This window comes from Streptopelia decaocto, assembly GCF_964273445.1.
Source record: "Streptopelia decaocto genome assembly, chromosome: 1".
Taxonomy (NCBI): domain Eukaryota; kingdom Metazoa; phylum Chordata; class Aves; order Columbiformes; family Columbidae; genus Streptopelia; species Streptopelia decaocto.
Genome location: NC_138663.1, coordinates 105,828,714 through 105,852,578, shown reverse-complemented (window position 1 = coordinate 105,852,578; position 23,865 = coordinate 105,828,714). Strand labels below are relative to the sequence as shown.

At 39.1% G+C, this 23,865-nt stretch overlaps 1 protein-coding gene across 6 annotated transcripts in view; it reads left to right on the top strand.

Annotated features, from left to right (window-relative positions):
• SH3KBP1 (SH3 domain containing kinase binding protein 1) overlaps positions 1-23,865 on the top strand; it is a 228,542-nt gene that overhangs the window by 51,796 nt on the left and 152,881 nt on the right. The window contains exon 1 of one of the 6 annotated variants that reach the window (XM_082054545.1): positions 938-956. The exons of the other annotated variants lie outside the window; for them this stretch is intronic. The gene's annotated coding sequence lies outside the window, so the exon portion shown is untranslated. Of the gene's footprint in view, positions 1-937; positions 957-23,865 lie in introns of those variants that run through there. 6 annotated transcript variants of the gene reach the window in all.

The following is a 23,865-nucleotide window of genomic DNA, read 5'->3' as shown; positions in this document are numbered from 1 at the left end:
AACAAACAAACAAAAACAACCGCCAAAAAAACCCAACAACAAAAACTTCCTCTCTTGTTTAGCATAAATTATTCCTGGCAGATCTTGGCTCATTTATTCTCATGATTTATATTTTTGATTAAATAGTTCCTTCCCTTCCTGTCATTTTACTATTCCTTCCCCTCTGGTATATTTTTAGTGAGCCAATCGTATATATTTTAAACCTAGCAAACAGGCCAACCTCTTTTCATTTCCCCTTCCAGATGTCCTCTCCAGTGACATTTCCAGCCCTTTGCTTTACCTCCATACGTGTGATTAGTCCATTCTTTACTATTGAACTGACTGCAGCACTTCAGGGAAGGCCAGCTTGCCTAGGACCTAATATTTCTTTAGTCTTTGATAACATGGTAACAGACTATTTTTCTGCAAGGCTTTTAACCTTTTCATTTTTTATCCAGGATTTTTCACAGACTCACAGAATGTCCTGAGTTGGAAGGGACCCAAAAGGATCATGGAGTCCAGCTCCTGTCCCTGCATATGACAATGCCACAGTTCACACCATGTGTGTGAGGGCGTTGTCCAGTCTCTTCTTGAACACTGCCAGGCTTGGGGCCGTGACACCTCCCTGGGGAGCCTGTTCCAGTGCTCCACCACCCTCTGGGGGAAGAACCTTTTCCTCATGTCCAACCTAAACCTCCCCTGGCACATCTTCCTGCCATTCCCTTGGGTTCTGTCATTGGTTGCCAGAGAGAAGAGATCGGTGCCTGCCCCTCCTCCTCCCCTTGTGAGGAAGCTGTAGCCACCATGAGGTCTTACCATAGTCTCCTCTGGGTGAAGGAACCAAGTGAGTTCAGCTGCTCCTCATATGACTTCCTCTCCAAACCCTTCACCAACTTCACAGCCTCTTCTGGACACTCTCTTGCAGCTTAATATCTTTTTTTATCCTGTGGCACCCAGAATTGCACACAGTGCTCCAGGTGAGGCGTCCTGTGAGGAGCAACTTCTTTCAGTTGCTCTCCTTCCCCTCCTCCTGGCTCTTTCTACAAGTAAGCTTCATCCCATTTCTGATGTTCTCTTCCATGTCAGGTATGACTGCCTCTTCCATGATCCAGCCTCTGGGGCTTCTTAACCTTGTCATCTTTTTTTTTTTTTTTTTTTTTTCCTCATGTGGGCCAGGCCTCCTCCTCTTTCCCTTGACTCTGTGTTTCCTTTCCTTCTCCCTTTCCTTGCATCCAAGCTCATCACCCTGAATTTGCTCTGCTTCACCCTCTACTCTGCCCCTCATGTCCTTCCCCAAGAAGTTTTTGAACCAGATCCTCCCTCAGTACTTTTGTTTCTCCAAGTTGATCTTTGTTGATTTCCTGCTGCTGCAGTACTATAACAGCATGGAACACTTGAAGCACAAAGCTTAGTCTTGGTGTGAGTTTCTGCACTGGGCTTTGACCCTGCCTGGCAAAACTGGTGCCTTTTGTGAGGGGGAAGTTCTGCCCTCCTTCTTAAAGTCTTGCAGTAAATGCATTCAAGCATTGCAATATGTGTGGTGTGGTTTGCTTTAGGTTTGAAGAGAGGCTCCAGCTTGGTCAGCGAGGATGAAATCTCTGAAGATACTAGCAACCAGTCCTAAATCTGTCAGTTGTGCCCTTTCTTATATTTTCAAATTACTTTTTTTTTTTTACCATATTTGTCAGATTTTTATCTGAATACCAAAAAGCATATTCCTTGTATAAATATTGCCATGGTAATATTTATAGGCATGGCATATTAAAACATGCCTCTGTGTGTTTTACAAAGGTTTAGGATTTTATGATAGTTAAAACTTTGTCCTAAGTTTGTTTTCTAGAAATAGGTTGTTGTTAGAAAGAAAAAGGAAGGTTTTAACATTTCTCTTTTTAAATCTCATACATTTTGTTACATAGATTTTTTGAAACTTCACCAAGATAATAACTAAATAAATGTGGATTTTAGAATAGGAAATAATTTGCAATTACGGAGAGTACTACTGGGATTCTATGCAATTTATAAAAGGATAAGTTAGATTTTCCAAGGGACAAAAGCAAAGCAGATCAGTTTTGTCTTTTAACTTAAAACATAACTTTAGACAAATAAGAACCAAATAACATGTTATTTGTATAAGATAAACGTTTCCCTATTTTTAATTCAAGCAAACTTATTAAAAAAACCCAAACCATAAAATTTTCACTGGTACATTAGCCAAATTATATAGCTTTGTTCTAATCCATGAGGCATAAAATGAAATAAAAGAAAGAAAAAATAATAGGTTCCAAATACAAAATACCAACACAGAATTAAAGGCAAATTGATTTTTAGCTGGAGATTTTATTTGTCTAGTGTAAAACTTTTAACCAGTGGCAGGCATAAATACCACTGGGTATGATCTGTGTCCACATGCCAAAGTGTACTATATATTTGGTTAATAACTATTTGCTCTACATTTGATTCTTTTTGTCTTACATTTATATTGTTGGCTGCTGTAAATTAAGTAAAATCTTGTTTCCTAAGATTATTACACTCCTTGACCTGTTCATGATGTATTTTTTTTCCAGTTTGTACAGCATGTATATATTAAACCATTAGCTTGTGAGTCCTAGGGGTCCACCTTTAAATGCAAATGATGTTAGTGCTGGTTTACAAATTTTCTGGAAGGCCAAAGAATCATGAAACAGCAAACTGTATTTCCTTATATGCCACAAAAACAACAACAGCAACAAAAATCTCCTGAAGCAACAAATAGATATCAACTGAAATATCTAATATCTGCTCACTGCTAGGCAGAGATAGTACTGAGCAATGCTTACAAAATCTGTGCTGTTCCAGAGCCCACTAAATAGATTCAGAAGCACATAACTTTTGTGAGGGAAGTAATTGCATTACAAATATCCTGCTTCGATTTACTCCTTGGCACAAACAGTTTCAAGATATTATGAACAGCAGAAAAAATGATGAAAGCTAAAAGTGGGATTTTGTAATGTGCTTTGAAAGGTCTTCTGTATTATGAGACTGAACCTTTTTAATTTACAGTAAATAAATTTTTTAGTGTTAAAGGTAAACAAATAAAAAAGTAAACATGCTTGCAGGGATTAAATAATTCTTTCCACTTTTGGCAGTGTTGTGAATCCTTTTTCGTTTCTCATCAGCATGGAGCCTAATATGGGGATTCAGCTGTTTGCTTGGGCATCACAAGGAGTGCTATAGAAAGGGGACTTAGGAATCACCCTGTGTCTTTTCTTTATGAGGGGCTTCCCCTTTGGGAAATAAAGGCATATTTTTATTTTTAATTTTCTTTTCCACTCCAGCTGACATGCTGTCTGCCCTGGCAATAGCATGATTCTGAACTGTGTCTTCATTCTACCAGCATTGTTAGCACTAGATCTTTTAGCTGGACTTGGAGGGAGCTCCTGATGAAAGCCTGTGCATGTTTATTAGAACAAAATGGTGCAAACAATTTGGGGTAGTGTGATGGGAATTGACTGGCTGTTTGGTGGTGGTGATGGGGAGGCTTGTTTTTCCCTTGAGATGGTGAGTGGGTCTGAATCACCATAATAAAGTGCTTCAGGGTTGTTTCACAATCTCTGGTTGCTCTCTCATGGCATATGAAAATAGACATTATTGTTGTTTCCATGTTCTTACAGTTTCTCAGGAGTCTGGGAATGCATTTGTCATCTCCTCCACTGTTTCTTTCTCTTCGTTTCAATTCTTAGGCATAAGAGGTACTAAAACCCCCACATCTCTTAGGCCTTCTGCAGATGGCCTCTGCCACCATCTCTGCGATTTAATACAGGGTATGTACAATCTTCCACTGAGTGTTCAAGATAGGAAGGGAACAGAGAATCTGAGTTTGGGGTGGGAGAGGAGTTATTTTTGGTGTAGTCCAGCTGAGAGCTAAGATATCATCTAATTCAGCACCTTAGTAAATGAGGGAGACTAAAGGCAGAAATCCTTTGCATCCATATGGAATCTTAACAGTTTAACTGGAAAACAAAGCAAAACAAACAACAACAAAAAAACCCCAACAAGAGAACTGTGTCAGCACTACTTGTGTGTGTGTGTGTTTGTTAGTTAGTTTGTTTGTTTTTAGTAGAATAGGCTGCTGTTATGACCTAATAGAATAGAGTTATGTTGCTATTACAGGGACATTTAAACTGTATTAAAAACAACCACAACTGAGCAAAACCAACCAACCAAAAAAAAAAAAAAACAACCCCACCACAAACCCAAAGAAGTACAATAGAATGCAAGTTGCAAAATACCAATATGAAATGTTATTATGTTACATACATGTAACAAAAATAATGACAATATACTCTGTGTCCAAAAGGAACGGTTATTTCTAATCCTATGGACTCTGGCACTGAAAGGGCAGATGAGGCTTTTATTTTCTGAATATTTCAGACTCCTGTGGCAAGGCCAAAGCTAATATGCAAAAGAAGTGACTAATGTGTTAGCTACACACGCAGTAGTTACCCTCCTTGAAATATCACTTCTGTTCTCACTGTTATTTGGGAAGGGGTTGCTGTGATAAAGACTGAAATAGTTTGGCCAGAAAGCAGTTTGCTAGCAGGCTCACTGGGAAGCTGGTGTCTCTGTGGAGTCGGGGTTTCACAAAATGATTTCTTCCCTGTGCTCCCGTTCCCATTTCTGCTGCTACAGCTTGCCCAGGTAGCAGCTGCAGGGCTGAGACAGCGTGGGAGACTTTCTCCAAAATCCTGGCTTGTGCTCAGGCTGATTGCAGATGTGAAAACCACATCATCACTCGTCTAGCTTAATGGGCTAGGCATCTTAGAGTGGTTCAGATGTGCTAGCATGTGCTATTTTTGTTCTGCTAGACTTTGAATGAGGGTAACGTTTGTGACCGTGGTGGTGTGGAAGTTATGACAGTGCAGAATGTGTAGTGTGTGATCATAGAATCATAGAATAGTTTGGGTTGGAAGGGACCTTCACAGGTCATCTAGTCCAACCCCCTGCAATGAGCAGGGACATCTTCAACTAGATCAGGTTGCTCAGAGCCCTGTCCAGCCTGGCCTGGAATGTCTCCAGGGTTGGGGCATCTACCACCTCTCTGGGCAACCTGGGCCACTGTTTCACCACCCTCATTGTAAAAAATTTCTTCCTCATGTCAGACCTAAATCTCCTCTCTTTTAGTTTAAAACATTACCCCTTGTCCTATCACAACAGGCCGTGCTAAAAAGTCTTTCCCCATCTTTCTTATAGGCCCTTTTTAAGTCTACAATAAGGTTTCCCTGGAGCCTTCTCTTCTGCAAGTTGAACAACCCCAACTCTCTCAGCCTGTCCTCACAGCAGAGCTGTTCCAGCCCTCTGATTATTTTTGTGGCCTCCTCTGAACCCTCTCCAAAAGGCCCATGTCTTTCCTGTACTGAGGATGAAGAGGGGGAGATATGCTATTTAAGCTGTATAATTTCTCCCTCATTGTTTGTAGTCTAGTGCAACATACTAAATTCACAGAACTTTAAAAGAAAGAAAATTTGCTTGAAACTTTGAAGAAAAGGTTGCTCTATTCCTGAATAAATAAAAGTTTGTAGTAAAGGAATGTTCATATGGATATCTTATGCAGTCTTAAAACTATTTTCATAATTTCTACAAAAATTATATATTTCTAAAAATTTGGAATTGTCTGTTTACTTAACTAGGACTCATTACTCTGAAGAAATTAATTTGCTTGTCTTTGAGACAGTATAGAAGGAATCCATGATTCACCTATTAGGCATACTGAATGGTATTTCTGAAAATAATTTAAAAGGAGGAGGAGGCCTACCTGAAGCCGCCTAGTGTTAACTGCAAAGGTCTCAGAAGTGATGTAGCTGAGCAGGATCTGTCAAAGCTTTGATGAGTTAATAGTGAAGAACATCAGCGATGAAATGCGTTTTCTGTTGGTTGACCTTTTAAATTATTTGATATTTCTTCTAGTGTTATTTTTAAATGAACCTTCATTGAAAAAATGCTGCCAGCATCTTACTTCACTTTTTTTCCCCTCCACCTTCACCCATTTTTATTTAGCTCCCCTTCTCCCCTCCTTTTTTTTTTTTTTAAGTATATTTTAATATGTCTAAGTGCTGTCAGGATTATGAAGCAGAATCAGTGAGATGTCCCCTGTTGTGCCTCAAATATTTTTCTAAGTAGTAACTGAGGGGAAGAAACTGGAGATAATATCCTGAAATAGATCTTAAGAACAGCCTGAAAGGTACCTTCTGTGACCTTGGTACTTTCTGTGCTTATTTTGGAAGGGTTCTGGAAAGTCCATATAGTTAAACTGTGGGTGATTGTCCATGTGAGATTCCTCTTCTGCCCATACTACAAGTTTTTCCTTTCTCTATAACTAATTAACCCTATAGCTGGTTCTAGACATGGTTGTGTTTACAGCCTGTAGAATTAAAACTCAGTAACCGTGGCATCTAACAATGATCCCGGGTGTCTGGCAGCCTTTCACCAATTCAGCACATTTTTTTTAAGCTGTAGGATTGGGTTCCCGGGTCTGTGTTAGCAGTTTAATTGTCCTCGTAGCTCCATTCCTAGTGCAGTAGGACAGCTTAGAGTGCATTTCCTACTGGATTTGGAAATTCTTTTCTATATGGAGTCTGAACTTTCATACCTAGTAATAAAGGTTTAAAACATCCCCCCAAAAATTGCTGAGTGGATGAAGCCTAGCTCGGAACATATTTCATGACTACTTATGGATACCTTGAAGGCCAGCAAAGAAGCTTTGGAGTATTGCTTCCTCCATTTGACAGCCTTGTTGGTAAAGTATGGAGACTCCTACTTCACAGGCATGGCTAAGTTTGGGCCCAGAGCAACCTACTTGGTACCTCACGGAGGGGAGAAAGGCAAGGCTCTTCTTTAGACTGTTGCATGTATACTTGAAGAGCTTTGGCATGATGGAATAAGTGATTACTCTCCAGATTTTGAAACGAAGCTTAAAAATATATGTCCTGGTTTATGGTTTACATTTTGCTTGAGCAGCTGGAGAAGCCAACAGCTATTAAATCTAAATATAAAATCTCTGGTTAAAAATACGTATTTGTTTTCCTTTCTTATACCAATCAAAGTTCATTTCTATGTGTAATACAAGGGATTGCATCTTTTCCATTTAGCACAGTGATCTTAGTTCTTACTTCTTTCAAGCTCATTTTGAAAAGCAGAGGACTGCCTTGGCTTTTAAAAGGCTGTGGCAAAAGGATTGAAAATACTTGGATAACAACTGTGGTTTTGCATGAGGCTTTCATTAGCAAGGTAGTGTAATAGGACTGCCAGTGCCACGGACTGGGTCTTTAGTAGGTTGTAAGAAAGCACACGTTCCTTGCTTCAAATCAGTTAATGTAGGTGGTAAGTACCATCATCACTATGTGGAGACAAAGATTACCCTTTAAAATTAAGGAGCTGCTTGTAGTGGTGGTCTGTCTTGTCCACTGCCCTGTAATGGATGGTTGAGAAGAATAGGCAGTAGAATCTTCTGAATTAACCTGTCACTGGGATGGTTCTTGTGATCTCTCAAAATGGGTGTGTAAAACTGCCTTTTAGCCTTTTTTTCTTGTTTTGTATATATGATACTGTATAAACTGACAGTTCTAGGTTTGATGCTTTGAATATTTACTTCCAGTGCTCATCTTGCTTTTGCTATAAGCTGTAATTGTGATGGTTGAGTAGATAACATGCCATGTCTTCCATTTATTTGTATGCACATTGTTGCGATCTAATCTTGCTGACTCCTTGCTTGATCTCTTTTGCTCAGGAAAAATCTTTATGAATTTTTAAGAAAAGAGAGTCTAAGCTTGTCTGCCATATTCAAATTGCCTATTTTATTTATTAAATTAGGTCTTCCAGCTAATCTGACTGTCACTATAATTTAAATGTGAGAGAGGAGGTGGATTTGTTGACCACTGAATTGCATTTAGTTTTATTACCTTGAGAAAACTGCAGGTCAAACCAAAATTATAGTGATGGTGGATTGTTACAGTCCATAGGGTGCAGGAGAAGGACAGTGTAACATTATATCTGCCTTGTTGATTTCATCATGTAGTAATCACTGAGTTGATGTTGCCCATAATCTACCTTTTAGCAACGTAAATGTCTAAAAATCCTATAATTTGGATAATCATTTGCTTTCCTGAGCAATGAGGGAAAAAAAATTTTCAGATGCATATTACAGTCTGTAGGTACTATTTTACAAGTCTGGTCAGAAGAGCTACAATTCTGCTATTGAAGGGGAAAAGTGTGATAGAAATGAACAAATTACATTAGTGCTATTTTGAAATGTAATAATATGTTAAAATTAGTGTTCCCAAGGTAGTTTAAACTTTGTGACTAAGTGTGCAAGGTATGCTGATAGAAGAAATGTATAGATAAAAAAATGAAAGCCTGCAAAAATAGTTTTAAAAGAGTGAGCTTACTGAGTTGGTAATGCTGATGAGATCTTTACTTGGCCTGCTAGAAAGTAATCTGTCCTGCTCACTGTAGTTTTTAACTCCCTGTACCTTTATTTTCACAGCTAATCACTTACAGAAGTTATCTATATATCAGACTGAGAATAATCTAAATGTAATCCTAGGAGAGAAATCCTGTGAATATGCCTCTCCTGCTGCTTGCAGTATTGTGCTGTAATGGAGTTGAGCTTTTCTGTATTTACCACTCACAATCCATCTGTACAAAGCTGCAGATGCTATTTTTTTTCACAAGAAAATATAGATGCTAACGTTAAGTTGGTGCTCACACAGTGCTGTAACTACTGTCCTTCAGGAGCAGGGACTCAGTGTCTCGGGAAAGTGACTGGGCAGAGGTAGAGGTGGAACAGTATATTAATAATTTGTCCTTAGTGAGCAGTTTGTATCTTACAAATCTTATTTATTTTCATATATATATAAATTGAAAAATCACTCCCTTCTTCCTCAAAACTCTGAGTTCATCAAGCAATTGTAATTAGTACACTGGGATTTAGTCTACCAGTGTCTGCTGACTTATGTGTTCCTGCTGTTCTAGGCCCGGTGCTTGGTTTGCCTGACTTCTGGCTCTGTTAGGACATTTCTCGCATTCAGTAGTCTTTTTTACACACTGACTTGAGTTTCAAGGGAGAGATGGAAGGAATTTCCCTTTCCACAGCCAAATCTTTGACTGTAGCTGATGTCCAACCTGCTGGGTTGCTAATCCCTATTTCAAAGTGTCCGTTTTGTTTTTCTTTACTCAAGTTCTTTTCCTCACTTTCTCTACTCTTAAATCTTGGTTATTATAGGAATACTGAATTCCAGTGACAAACTCTTTCACTTTTTCTTCTCAGGTGCCATATATAATCAGGGGAAGCTTATTAGCAAGACTGTGATGTACATGCCTGTTATTGCAGGATTTGTATTTCTTTCATCAGCACAGCCTCTTATTGTTGTAATGCACATATTTACTGATGGGAAAAGGGCTGTTGTAAGGGTATTTATAGGACTGTGCTGTAGTCTAAGGAAATTCAGAAAGGCTGTTTGCAGCCTGTCCCAATTGCCACCTTTTCTGGGAGCTTTCTTGCATAGTTTCTCTAGCCGTGAGGTACAAAAGTACCTCAACACACCAGGGAAAAAAAAACTGAGTGGGATCCACTGGATACGGGGCCAGATAATACCTTGTACAAATGTTATGGTGTTCGGAGACTTTCTTCCCAGTCTGCTAGACTTGGATCTCAGACATTTTCATTAGATTTTTGGATCTAATTCAGTGTATGTATTTCCTTTTTTTTTTAAAAAAAAAAAAAAAAGATTGTTTGTATTTTCTTAGCAGGTAGGCTCTATAGTTTCAGAGGGTGGGAAGACAGAATATATTTATGTTGAGGGTTCTTTACCTGCAGTGCATGCTGCTAGGCTTTCTTTTTCCCCCTCATTTCTCTCCATTCCTATGCCCTACCCAACCCCCATTTTGAGGATTCCTTTGCTTTTTTGGATCTTAACCAAAACCTTCTAGGCTTTGACGGCTGTCCAATTAGCCTAGCAGAAGTTATATCAGTCCCTTTAGGACATGTAGCACTAAAAGAAGAATTGCACAATGGGCTTTTCTTCTGCCCCCAAGCAAATAAGATTGATAGAAGGTAAATTTTTATTATATACAGGCTTTGGAGCTGGAATATCTTTGAGCTCTTAATTTCAAGCTATTCAACCAAAAATCTGCTTTAGAAATGATCGTCAGCTTGATGTGGATACATTGTGAATAAAACCTTCATCTTCAAACCTATATCTCAATTTTTGAGGCTTATTTTTTTGTTGTTGACAGTCTGTACAAAATGCTAATGGCAAAACTGTCTCATGGTGGTTTTAGTGCTTGCCTTCTTGAGGTTCGGTGTCTCAGCAGGGTACACATTCAGCATAAAAGGTTATATAGATAATGACTTGATGAAATTATGCTGTTAAAAGTGACATCACTGCAACAGGCATAAGTGACATCTGGCTGTGATCAGAAACATATGCTCTTGGGTTTTGTTTTGTTGTTCTCTCTGACACCTGGATAGCGCAACTCCGGGTTTACTTCCTTTGAATGACAAAAAGACAGGTCTCGTGCTTTTCTGCTGTGAAAGTCCTTAGAAATATATAAAGCTAATTTTTCATATGTAAAGTCACGGGATAAGAACTATCAGGCAGTTTTTCTTGCTACTGTTAAACCCTGTTGTATCGTGGGCCTTTGCCGCACAGATAGAAGACTTCTCAACTCCTTCAGCCAGGCACTGGCTGTTGTTACTGCTCGGCTGGAGTTACAGGTGATGCTCATGATGTCAGTGTTGCTACTTCTGCTTCTGACTGGATCACACAAATGTGGAATTGAGTTCAACATATTAAAATCTAAAGAACCACTTCCATATTTTATATCATTTAACAAGACAGATTTTTCAAGAAAAATATGTGAGAAAATCTGGGCAACTCTAACAGCTTTCATGACTCAGCTGGATTTCCCGGCTTTGTCTTAGAATCCATTTGGAGAGGATTTCTACTGGTCACTTTTAGATGATGATAATTTTCTAATCTATCCAACAGACACTCATTCAAGCAGCGACTGAGCAAAAGCATGGAAAGAATCAGAGAGTTATTTGTTTAAATAATTGAATTAAAGCATCCACTTAATTGGGAAAGATTAGATTTATGAAATAAAGGTTGCAAAATGAAATGGAGTGTAAAGGAGTGTCAGTTGACTACTGTCTTGCCCTTATACATTCTCAAAAGGATTTTGCATATAATATGGTAATTTAGATTTTTGTAAAAGTTATTGTTATTTTATACACTGAACAGTTATATTTTTAAACAGTTTTGGTATTCATTTATACAAAATCTTTTCCTGAAACATTGTTCACTGTAGAATAGTGTAGTCTGGAAAATATTTTGGATCAAAATAATCTTCAGTATATGTTTACTTTTAGACATCTTGTGTTGTTAAGATGGGGAAAGAAGTTTAAAAGATGTGTTGTAAGAAGAGATTGGAGGTAGAGTTTAGCTGTGCTCTTTAGAGAGTACTTTTAAAATTGCTCATGTTTTGAAAAGTGCTGTGAAGATTGATTCTCATTTGCTCTGATTTTATTCAGTTAACCTTATTGAGAAGATACATTTGTGTGTCAATTAAGAAGGCAAGACAAATATAGTTGTGATAATTCTTGTGATTTAATATGTCATTTTCTCCTTTGTTTTAAGAATGTCCTGTAAATTTTGAAGAACTGGTGGAAGTATTTGGCAAAAGATTCTTACTGAAACCAAGTTGAGCAATGTTTTTATAGTAATTATTTGAAAAGTGTAATTTGTTGCCAACTCCCACAAATTTTGAGTGAATGAAAATAAATATCCCAAGACAAGAACACGGATTGATTTTATGAAAAAGAATAGTATGCTTTTCCAGTTTTTCTTGCATACTTCACAAATCTAGGTAAATATTTTGCAGTGCTTTTTGCCTACCAAGAAATGAATCTAAATGAAAGACGGTCTTATTTTCTGGCCTTAGAAGCATCTTTGTATAGAAAATTACTTTTGAAATTTAAGTTCTGAATAGGAAGAACTTCAGAGATAAACTAAGACAAAAAAAGTAGATACATAGGGGTTGAGAATTGCATATACATATCTTGTAAATAGATTTGAATAAAAAGAAAATTGGAAGTATGAGAGGGGATTTTGTATTATTGAAAACTGAACTGCCTAATTTTTCATCTCTGATCGGTGAAACTGTCATACTGAAGGCAGTGTTACGAGGTATAGGAGAACCTGAGAGAAGAGCAGAATCCTGTGCCACGTAATAAGGAAGGAGAAGGGAGAAGCTGAAATACTGGTTTTGATTACTTGTATCTTCAACCTTTGTGTTCCAAATGGCAAATGATTTCCCATTAAATGGTCAATAGTGTTAATGTTAAGGGGGTACTTGGCTCTGTTCCAGGGTTTGTGTAATTATGTAAATAAATGGAGATGGGAGGGTTCCTTTTGATGCATGTGTGTTTAATAAATATTTAATAATTCAGGAAATACAAGTTGACCAGTGAATGAATAGTACAGCCTTTATTATATTCAGGCTTCTTTTTTACTTTTTTTATGGCTTCTTCTAGGTATTGCATGTTTATTTGAGGGGGTCTGGCCACAGCGAATGTGAGATAAAGCTTATTTAACTGCGTGTGTATTTTTTTTTTAAAGCACACTAAGTAATCATGAAAAACATGATTGTTGAGGATTTAGTGTGCTTTAAAATTGTTGTTTTAGGAGCTTCTTGTAGAGTGGCAGGCCTTAGCATATTGACTAGTAATTACCAAACATGTTTGGTCATACCAGTTATTCCCCTACTCTACAGATGAAGGCCCCTGCCTCAGCACTTCAGCTTCTCAATAGGCTTGTGTGATTCTTGTCACTGTCCTCACCCTGTTCAGTACTCCAGAAAAAATAAAGTCCAAAGCAAACAAACTCTTTTCCTCATGCCCTGTAGTCTGTGCCAACTTAAATTTAGTGATAGCATAGATGGTAGGTAATAAAATATGTGTTGAAAATGCCTAGGTCTGAAAATCCCTGTAAATACTTAAAAATTAATTAGGGAGTCACTGACTGTGCAAAACTTACATGGTGAGGAACAAAAGCCATGTGAGAAGTGGCCAGCAGCAAAATGTGGGATCAGCCAATTCTCTTTAGAGCACTGTAGGCTAAACTGAGATACTGTTACAGGCATGTATGAGTTTCATCTCCTTAAATGGGTACTGGCTACAGCATGCCTAGCAGGTGTACACAGGCCAGCATCCCTAAAGATCTGCTGAGATATTGCCTGCCTTTCACATCTTTACATTTACCACCACTTATAGGTTAGTGAATGTCACCTTTGCACCTGTGAGGGAGATGGTTTCAGGGCATTAACAGCCACATCTTCAAATTCCAGTGCTTCTGTATTTTTATTAATCTTTATGCAGTGCAACTGGGTGATTTTTGCTATTGCTTGTCAATAGCCAGCCACTTTTTCCTCATTGATTGTTACTCAGAAGACTGTTACTGTGTTTTCTGTTGTTTCCAAAAGGCAGAGGAAGTTACCCTCACTTAAAATGCCTAAAATTTTACTGCATGACGAGGCCTGTTAAAATCTGTAGGACTACCTGTGCTTAAAGTATACTTCTTGACCTGGAGTAAACATGTCAAGAAGGGCACAAAGGAGCCAGGCGGTTTCTGCTCTGATGTGCCAAAGTTAATATTGTAAAGGTTAAAAAGCCCCCTACACCTGAACTTGAAGCTGTTTGAGGTGAAGGAATTTAAATCTAAATGCATCTGAGATATCCTGTTATTTCTAGAAGCTGTCAGAATGTCTGGGAGAAGAACTGTTGCATTTTGCCTTTTCCATAAGAAATACAGTTCAGGGACAGGATGGATAGAGAATCCTCTTGTGAATTGCCTGGAAGAAAAATACTCAGCTTTGCCTGCAACTTCTTGAGTGTACTGTTTGTCACAAATGGAAGGTTACTGGCTTCTGCTAAATGAGATTCATTCCTATTTTTTCAAGAGGTGTTTATATTATTTATCCAAAGAGTTTTCCGTTGGCTTAATTTTCTGTGGTTTGTGTTTTGCATACACATATGTTTATCTTTTACAGCAGAGAGGTACTTTCAAGGTAAACAGCTGCGGGGGAACAAACGCTAAGTCATGTATTGACATTTTTTTCCTGTCTTCTTGTCATTTTTCCTGTCTTCCTTAGAGTCGCGCAAGTTGATATTTAGCAGAGTTTCAAGGCACGGTTCTGCATATATATAATTTGAAACAGTAGTTAAGGTTACACTAAAGTCTTCACTTGAAATGTAGGTGAGCCCTTTTTAACACACAGGAATAACACTCGGTGTCTTCCCTCAGCCTACAGCACTCCCAGAGCCAAGAGTGTATCAACTGTTCCAAAATGAATTATTCTATTCTTGATAAACTGGTCAGCAAAAAGCCCAAATAAAAAGAATTGCTGATGTTTCGATTAACAGATAGGTCTTCCTTCCACATATAGCATATGCAACTTTTTATTGTTTAAATGTGAAAACAAAAACTTAATACATACGTTCTAAAATTAAAAAGGCAATTTCCATAGGAGTTTGTGGCTGCTGAAATCTTCATGTTTCTGCTTGCTGAGTCAGTTTGCATCATCATTCAGTGATGTTGAACAAGGCAAGCAGTCAGTCTAAGAGTTCAAATATATCTTTATATACGGCCAGACTGCACTATTTCTTCATCCTTGATGACTCCAACACATCTGCTGTCTGCTTGCTTTCTTTTAACTCTCATCTTCAAACTTACCTTTCCAGTCAGCAGAACTATATAATTAGTGCTTTTCTTTCACCTCTGTCTTATTTATAAAGCTGGAGTTTTAGCAGCAGTGAGCCTTATGCATACTGGTGCCATATGGCACATTGGGAAACACCGTAAGATGGCTGCCTCTGCTTGGAAGGAGACTTACTCAAACAAAGATCATACTTTCTCATGCAACTCTTCTTATCTGTAAACAGGAATCCTGTTGAGCGTGCTAGGCAGATACACATCAGTTTTTCTCATGTGGACTTGACCATAATCTGTCCTCTACTTTTTATTTCTTCTTTCAGTACGAGCTACTGACTCTTTGTGGCTCTGATATCCGTGCAAGTTTGTTTAAAGTTTCATGCTGGCTGAATAAACACTAGGTTGGGAAACTGCAAAGGTAGTTTCAGTATGATGCATTACTTCAAAGGTAACATGCCAATCTCTTTTGCAAACATGGAGTAATTATGGGATTGAGCAATTCGAGGAGAGGATCATGATCACCAGATCTCCCGTCTGAGATGCTAGGCTGCACCTCTCCTACAAATACCAATAGCAGATCAAACTCTCTCAGGCAGCTGTAGCACTCATCATGCCTTTTTTAGTCTTGAGCAACACTCTTCACTGTTCTGGATCAGTGCTGAGCATGGTTATTTCCACTGTTTGCATTCTTTATACATCTTTTTCTCTTGGATAAGACCAAGGGCAGCAAAGATGATTAAGGGAGTGGAGCATCTCCCTTATGAAGAAAGGCTGACGGAGCTGGGTCTCTTTAGTTTGGAGAAGAGGAGGCTGAGGGGGGACCTTATTAATGTCTATAAGTATATAAAAGGTGAGTGCCATGAGGATGGAGCCAGGCTCTTCTCGGTGGCAAACAATGATAGGACAAGGGGTAATGGGATCAAGCTGGAACACAAGAGGTTCCACTTAAATTTGAGAAGAAAATTCTTCTCAGTGAGGGTGACAGAGCACTGGAACAGGCTGCCCAGGGGGGTTGTGGAGTCTCCTTCTCTGGAGACATTCAAAACCCGCCTGGACATGTTCCTGTGCGACCTCACCTAGGCATTCCTGCTCTGGCAGGGGGTTTGGACTAGATGATCTTTTGAGGTCCCTTTCAATCCCAAACATACTGTGATACTGTGATACTGTGAAGTACAGAAGGTTGCTCCGCTTGAATATATTAACCCATCCATCTCCTTTTGCCTGCTTCTTCCTTTTTCACAGGTGTAAAGAGCAGATGGAACATATGAAGTGCCTAGGGGTTCTACCATGGAAAGCTTTGTCTAGAGACCTCACTCTACTAAGAGAAAGTAGTCTAAATTGTAAAGGACAGCTGCTGCATTTTTCCCTGTCAGCCAGGGAGTTTTTGCAACTTGCTGTTTAAGGTTTGGGTCAGTTTTTCCAGCTCTTAAGACTTCATGAATAGGACTATCTTTTCCAAATATCAAGTCTTTAGGATTAAGTCTAATACCTCCAAAGAAACATGTGACCTACTTTTTATAAAAGAATTTCCATGGTTCTGTGGCATCTTTTAATGAGGATTATTAAAAATCTTGCTCTGAATCTTTTGAGTTTCATCTCTCTCTTTTTTTTTTTTTTTTCCTCTTCCCCTAAGAAAAGGACCTCTTTGATTTTTGCAGTAAACTTTTGCATACCAGACCTACAGGAAAAAGAACCATTGGTGGAGATCAGCATATCGGCAACATGCTGGAACTTAGAAGGCTATACTAGACAAAAAGGAATCCACAAGGTGTATGGCCCTATTCCAAACCCACATGAATTAACCTCTTCCTGCTGGAATGTTTGCAGGAAGCAAGGTCAAATTAAGAAGAAAAAAAAATTAAACACCAAACTTAGCTTGACAGCTGCAAGGGTTGTAAGACTGGAGCAATGTGACTGTCAGAAGTGCTGTGGAACAGCCTCTGCCATCAGTTGCCTCTTGAAATTGTTGGTGCTTAGTACCAGGAAAAACTGGAATCATAATACACTTCCTTGTGAAGCTGTGGCAGGTGGATGCCAGCAATATTTACGAAGAGACTTCTAGCCCTAAACTGTCAGACTGCGGAAAGAAGATTGTTAAATTCTAATCTCTGATTTACGAGTCTGGCAGCACATACTATTCACGTGGTGTGTGATTTGAATAATGATGTGTCTACTCCTGATCTCATTAACCCTGATTTAATCCAGGATCTTATTTCATTAATGCCTGCTAGCTTTCATACAACTGGTTACTCAAACAAACAAAACCCTAAAAATCCTGTAACACTGTTACTATCCAGATAAATATTTTCATGAGCCTCTTTTTATTCTTGAAATAAGTCTCTGCTTGTCTAAGGAGACTCTTTTGACATACCAATGCATCTTCAGGAATCTTAATTTTAATTTTACATTCAGTGGTATTACACGATGCTTACCCTGTCTGTGAAGGTTCAGTGGACTTCTCTGTATAATGTTTATACAGTTTGAAAATTACCTTTGGCCCTTTAAGGGCCACCACGAGGCTAATGTGGCCCCCAATGAAAATGAGTTTGACACCCCTGCTGTAGAGGGTTGAATAATTGGGTTGATTTAATAGAGTAGCTGTGCATTAATATTTAAGACAGGTCTATCAAAGAACAATAGGAATCTATGTAATTTGCCCAAAGGTTTTTACAGCACAGTTCTTCATTCTGTAATGTAGAATTATGTGATAAAAGACTTCTATAGGAATTTGTATAATTTTTCCAGACTTGTTAATTGGAAAGAAAAATAGCTGTTCTGACCATCACCAGGGTTTTTTAAAGTGTTGCTGAAATGAAAATTTTGACATTCTGTGCAGCTGTATTTTCTGTATTTTGTACATTTTAGTTAGCACGGCGACTTTCATTCCCGTTTTTTGTTGTTGTTGTTGTTTGGTTTGGTTTTGTTTCTTTGTTGTTGTACAACATATCACTAAGAGAAGACAAATCCTTTAATAAAAAAAAAATTCTTCCATTTGATTTTAAACAAAGCCTTGCATTCTCTGTTTAAGATATGAGTCAGTTAATGTTCTCATTAGAAAATCCTGCTGTTAAGGATCATCTGGTGTGTGATAGGATTCTGCATAAAGGATTTGTGCTGCTTAGTCTCTCTGAACCTGTCTGTGTCATACAGATAGGTTATCTGATTATCTAACACATTACAATTTGTGATAATGTCTCTCACTGCTTTTTTTTCTAAGAATGTATGTTAGGTCTTTTTCTGTATTCGTCATCTACTTAAAATTTTATGGTTGTGAGAAGGAACAAAAATACAACTGCGGATATTCACGGATTCGAGTAGTTTCTTGTATATCTTATCAACTTTGCTTTACATGGTAATATACACATGGCTTTTTATACTGCCAGCAGAAATATTTCTACTACACAAAATATCCATTTATCACCCTCTAAAATTGTAGTCTGTTACAGCAGGCTTTTTTAATGTGCCCAGGTGCCTGTGGGGGGAAACTATTAACATGCTAAATTGTGGCATATCCCACTCTGCTCAAAGAAAGGAGGAATGACGTTGCACTTTCAAGCAAAGTAATAATGCTTCTAATGGTTGGATGAAAATGGACTCTTAAGGAGAAGAAACTTAATTCTACTAAAAAGTGAAATTGCTTGAATAATTTCATGCTGCTGGAGCTGGACTGAGGGGAAGCTGGCTGAGAAGCACCTTCTGTGCCTCCCTCCATGACCTTGCCACAGGACTCACAAATGCAGGGAGGAAGATACATGAGTACATGTGTTGAGACCATTGGGCAGCTGAAATACATACAGATTGTGCCTCACTGTTGCCAAACACAGATGAAAAGCAGGAGATTCAGCTGATGAAAGCCTGGCTGGTCATCCATTGTCAGGAAGGTGATGGAGGTGAGAGAGAAGGAGGGTGCCAGTTAAAGAGGCTGGTTGCCAAACATCTTCCCATGGCAATCCCTGCTGCAGCAGTGCCTCTTGCCCCGTATGCCAAAACTCACATACATTGCTAAATTTGTAAAGCAGAACAAATGCTCAGCCCCAGATGAAAACTGGGGTGTGCTGCAGGGGTTCACTGGCGAGTGCTAGCAGACAACCTGATGACCATATGAAATAAGGAGGTCAATTCGAGTTTACCTGCAGGTGATGAAACCTGCTGCAGCTGTACAATGTCCTTCTCTGTAAGGTTTCAGAAATGCAAAGCCCATATCAAGCTCTGCAACTTGTCTATTTTGAATTTTTGAGTCCTTGGGTCGCCATCTCTCCAGTGCCTCAAACGTGGGTGGTGGAACTATGTGCCCCCATCTTCTGGTGACAAGTTCTGTTTTCCTCACCTCTTTAATACATTTATAATAAGCTTCTGATTTTGTATTCCTCACATACCTGGGCAACCTGCATGTAAAGATCTGCACATAAAGAACTCTCTTGCTGTCTTTCAAAGACTTCCTTAAAGGTGTCTTGTCACAGTGTTTACTGAGTGCTGACAAATGCTTATGCACCTGGTCCATGCTGATCTCTTCTACTTCTTCACGTTTCCTGCCATCTGCTCTTTCTGTTCCTCAGTTGTACTTTTTCTTACACCTAGATTGTAACATCTCAGAGAGAGGTATTGTCAATTTTTCTGTCACCACAGTGTGGGATCCATAGGTGCTGTTAGAGTACCTGCTAGAGAGGAGATCAGGAACAGAACATCAGGCCCAGGCCCCTCTACCCTCCTCAGCATGGTAACATTGGGATCAGAATTAATGGAATGGCTTGGAATGGCATCCAGCATAGTATCTTTTTCCTGATTGGTTTTTTTTTTTTTTATTGCTCTAATTATAATTTTCAGCTTTGGTTCATTAAGATGTAATGAATTGCTTGTCCTGGTGGTAGTGAAGCTAATCACTGCTGTAGCCAAGTGCGTCTCCAAAACCTAAACTGCGGTGAGCAGAGGGTGTGTTCTTTTTTTTTCTTCCTGACTTTCTCTGAGACAATATGTGGTGTGTATTCGGTACACATTTTTTAAAATGTGCTCCCCACTTTTCTTACTGTTGTACTCCTTGCTGTTTCTCTTTTTTTTTTCCTTTCAATTTTTATTATTTTATTTGTTGGTAATTTAAAAAAAAAAACTTCAGTGGTATAGGTGAATGTGAACTGTCTCAACTGAAGAAGAAAGTCTGAGGCTAATGACTTGGAGCAAGGAGATTTTCTTGACCCGAATGGATGCAGGAAAACACACTCATATTCATATAAAAACAGAGCTGAAGGATCACATAAGACTTAACAAATCTGAGAATTTTTCAGATTTTATTATAAAACATGCACTCAGCTTTCTAAAACTCAAGGCTTTTTGCATGTGCCGGAGTGCAAATCCAATCCAGAACACCTTTTTATTCAGAGGGATGTACGAAAGATATAAAAAAAGCTCTTCCAAAAAAGGAAGAATTTGGAGATTCTTTTAAAAGGGGCTTCAGTTCGCTATAGTGTACTTGGCGTTCACGTGGAGGAGAGGAACAGAGAAATTCACATGTGGCAGAGCTACCTTAAGGCTGTGGTAGGGAAGATGGTGTAGCAGTGGCATCTCTGACTGGGGTAAACTGGGAATGTTCAGACACTGCTACTACAGAGAAGTTGCCAGCAGTTTAAGTAGGAGCTAGTTTTGCAGTTCGGATGGAATATACTGAATGTACAAGTTAATTTCCTTTCACAGCAGCTTTTGCTTTGTCATTCCACAGTCATTTTGTTTGTTGCAACTTGTTCGCAGTAACCCAAATTATTAGTATTTTTATGTGGATGATTCCATGTAACCCAATATAATGTCCCAAATGTTTGAAGTATTGCCTCTGTATTAAGTAAAGTTCATATATGAAGTTAATGATGAAAGTAATATTGAAATGCTGCAAGAACAACGCTTATGACAGATGGGCTGTTGAAGCCTTTACTTATGGCTGTGTAATGAATTCATGATTGTGCAGGCAAAGTTCTAGATGCATATGATAAATAGCTGAGCAGCATCCTGACAGGAAGCCTTGCAGCGTTAAGAAGGCCTTCCACCTCAGAAGGGAGGGTGGCACTGCAGGCCTTGCTGAGCCGCCATGCAAGCAGCACTTCTGACTGCATGTGGATGGCAGTCAAGAGTTTATTTGCAAAATAAAGAGAGCAAAACAGAAGATTAGATCTTTTTATGTAACATAACAAGAAAAAAAAAAGGCAGCTAGGGCATCTCAGAGCTTTCATCCTTAACGTGCTTCATACTGCATTCTGCTCCTGTAACTGCTGGTATAGATACGCCGTTCAGCATGCAGAACTCTGTGAACAAATAACGCTTTTCTCTATCAAGCTGTAAATCAGATAGAAGTCATGTGAGCCACAGAAATAGACTTGATTTTGAAGGCTGGATACAGAAACCAAAGAACTCTTTGAGAGAGGCTTAGGAGGCTGTGGTTTAGAAACAACCCCAGGACTAGGCAGTACTAGCACCAACCAAGAGGCTCATGAACTGTAGCCCTATTTTTTGTCAAAGATTATGTCACGTGCCTGACAGGCAGCTGGGAACGTGTTTCCTATAAACTTGGGATAAGCTGATAGTGGAAGAGGGGAGAGGATATGTAATTCTGCTGTGGTGAAACAAGAGCATAACTGTTGTCATGAGCTCAGCTGATGTGTGCAGTAGCAGTGAGGGATGTCTGCAGCTATTAGAAGCTGGGGATCACTGCTGGGGAAGCACACTCTCCAAGCTGTCCTTCCAGCTGTGCTTGCTGACAGAGCCACTGACATATCTCCTGTCCTGACCAGCTAATGGAGAGATCTCAGTCCTGATCGTAGTGGTTGAAGGTCCCATGTTCTGCCTCAATGTCTTGGAGTTGGTAGTTGCCCTGGGAAGGAGACACCAAAGACTAGTGTATCTCAAGTGATGCCGAAGCCAGGAAAATAAAAGCTAGGTGGTTTATTTCTTGTTTCCGAAACATTGTCATTTTGCATTTTATGGAGTTTAAGGCTAGTGCTATGAAGGCATACAGGAAGTGCTGCCATCATCTTTCTGGTTGAAAATAATTTTCACATGGATGCTGGTTCAGTTGGCTGGGAAGGTTTGTTCCAAGCTCACTGCTGGGTATATTGTTTATTTCATAGCAGAACTACAAGAGTCTTGACAGTATCAGAGTTGCATTTATATCTAGGCACATTTATAATTATTCAATAACTCTTAACTAGTTTTAGTGAAAATGTCACAGGAAATTACTCAGGAGGACTAAATCTTGCATTGATGTACTCTACAGCAGAGTTACTTACATTTTCAGGTTTTAATATAAATGGGTAATTGAGCTCATATATTGTTTGAAGTTGCAGACATTGTTTGCAGGAAATCATGATGGCAGTTGCCTCTTGAAATGTAAAGTATGGTTTCTGAGAAAAGAGATTAAAGAAAAGCATTCTGTATCTCAGAGGGGTCAAAATGCTCCTGACATTTCCATTGTCATCTTTTGATAATGCAGATGTGTTGCATGGTTTCCCCCCGGCTGTGTATGATTCTGGTTTCTTATTTCTGCTCCCATATTTGGTTTCAAGCAATGTACAGGCTGTAGATTTTTGAATTGTGAAAGCCTCATTATTTCTCAGCTTTTAACTCTTTCAGTATGCATATGTCTTGTTTTCGAAAAGCTTTGATTTTGATTAAACCTCTTTCTTCCAGTATGCAAGAACCATATTTCTCTTTGCACATGGAAGCCATAGGTAAATCACCTTGTAGTGTGATAGTGATTTCTGTCATAATTTTTCGTGTCTCCCAACAACTACAAGGAAGGAAGTGTTGGCTGGACCATGTCATACCTGCAGCAGCACAGAATAGCATTTAATTGCATTTACAGACCTAGAAAGGTTTGCGGCAATTTTCTCAAATGTTTTCAGCTGAGTTTCCTGCAGAGGTCAGAACTGCTAGAATAAAAAAATCTTGAAACTTCGGTATAGTGAAAATGGCAGAAATTCCTCTATTTTCCTTCAGACTTGGTTACAGATACTAACTGTAACTTTTGTGGCTGACCTAATTCACACATTTGCTATAAATTAAATGAAGCTTTTTGACAGATGAGTGGAAACTTCAGCATGTAGACGCGCAACTAGAACAGACTTTCCTTGAAAGGTGATGAATGATGAAATTCTGAAAACAAAGCTAGGTCTTTTTTTTGATATTAAAAGGATGTACAAAGTGTAAGTGTACTCTAAAATACGTTTACATTCCCATAATGTTTTTGAAATTGTAAATATCATCGAGTCAGGCTTAAGGCTTGTTTTGAAAGTTCATAGTGACTTTTTCCCAGAATTTCTCAGATTGAGGGTGCCTCTTCTCAGTAAGAACTGCTTATCATATTGGAATCACTCTGAAACCTACATACACAGGAGGTGGAAGCTGTCTTAAAATTTGTGTCATCAAGAGGGCCTGGTTTAGTTTTAGTGGTTGAAATGCGAGGTCATTTACTCAAGGGCTGGGCTTAGAGGCCCTTGAAAATGAACTGCTAATAACCTGCAATTATCTTTGCGTGGGCTGGAAAAAAAATGCAGCATTTTGACCTCTGACATTTATACTGGGCATTGCCCCAAAATCAAGTATCAAATAGTACCAAAGATGAGGTTTAGAGATATTTTTGAAGCTGCTAGCACTGTGAAAGCCTAGCTTTTTGCAGGTAGGCTGTGTGAGTGAGACTGCTGCTCATTCCACAGAAACATCTCAGCATATCGGAGGAGTGGGTGAGATGCTTCTGGTGGGATGAAGAGCCACTTGCTGCAATTGGGATCCCTTTGAGCCCCTTCTGAGACTCAGCGTGGGGCTCTGCATGGACAATTGTCTTGTGAACTTGGTTCTGGAAAGTGCTCTCTAGGTGGTTGAGTCTGGACTGGCTGGTGTCACCACAGTGAAGGTGCTCACACTGTGTCCTTCTGAGGAGACTCAGCATATTGCAGATCTCCCACAGTACCTCTCCTGTCCCCCCTTGTCCTACTCAAGGGCAGACTGGCCCACAGTGAGTAGTGGTTGCGTCTAATCAGGGTGTGAGTATATTTGCTGTAGTCTAAATACCACAAGAAGCCAATATAAGAATCATGGCCAGGATGTACACTGAAGTCTGTGCTGGGCAGACAGCTGATTTTTTTTTTTTTTTTTGCCAGTATTTTAG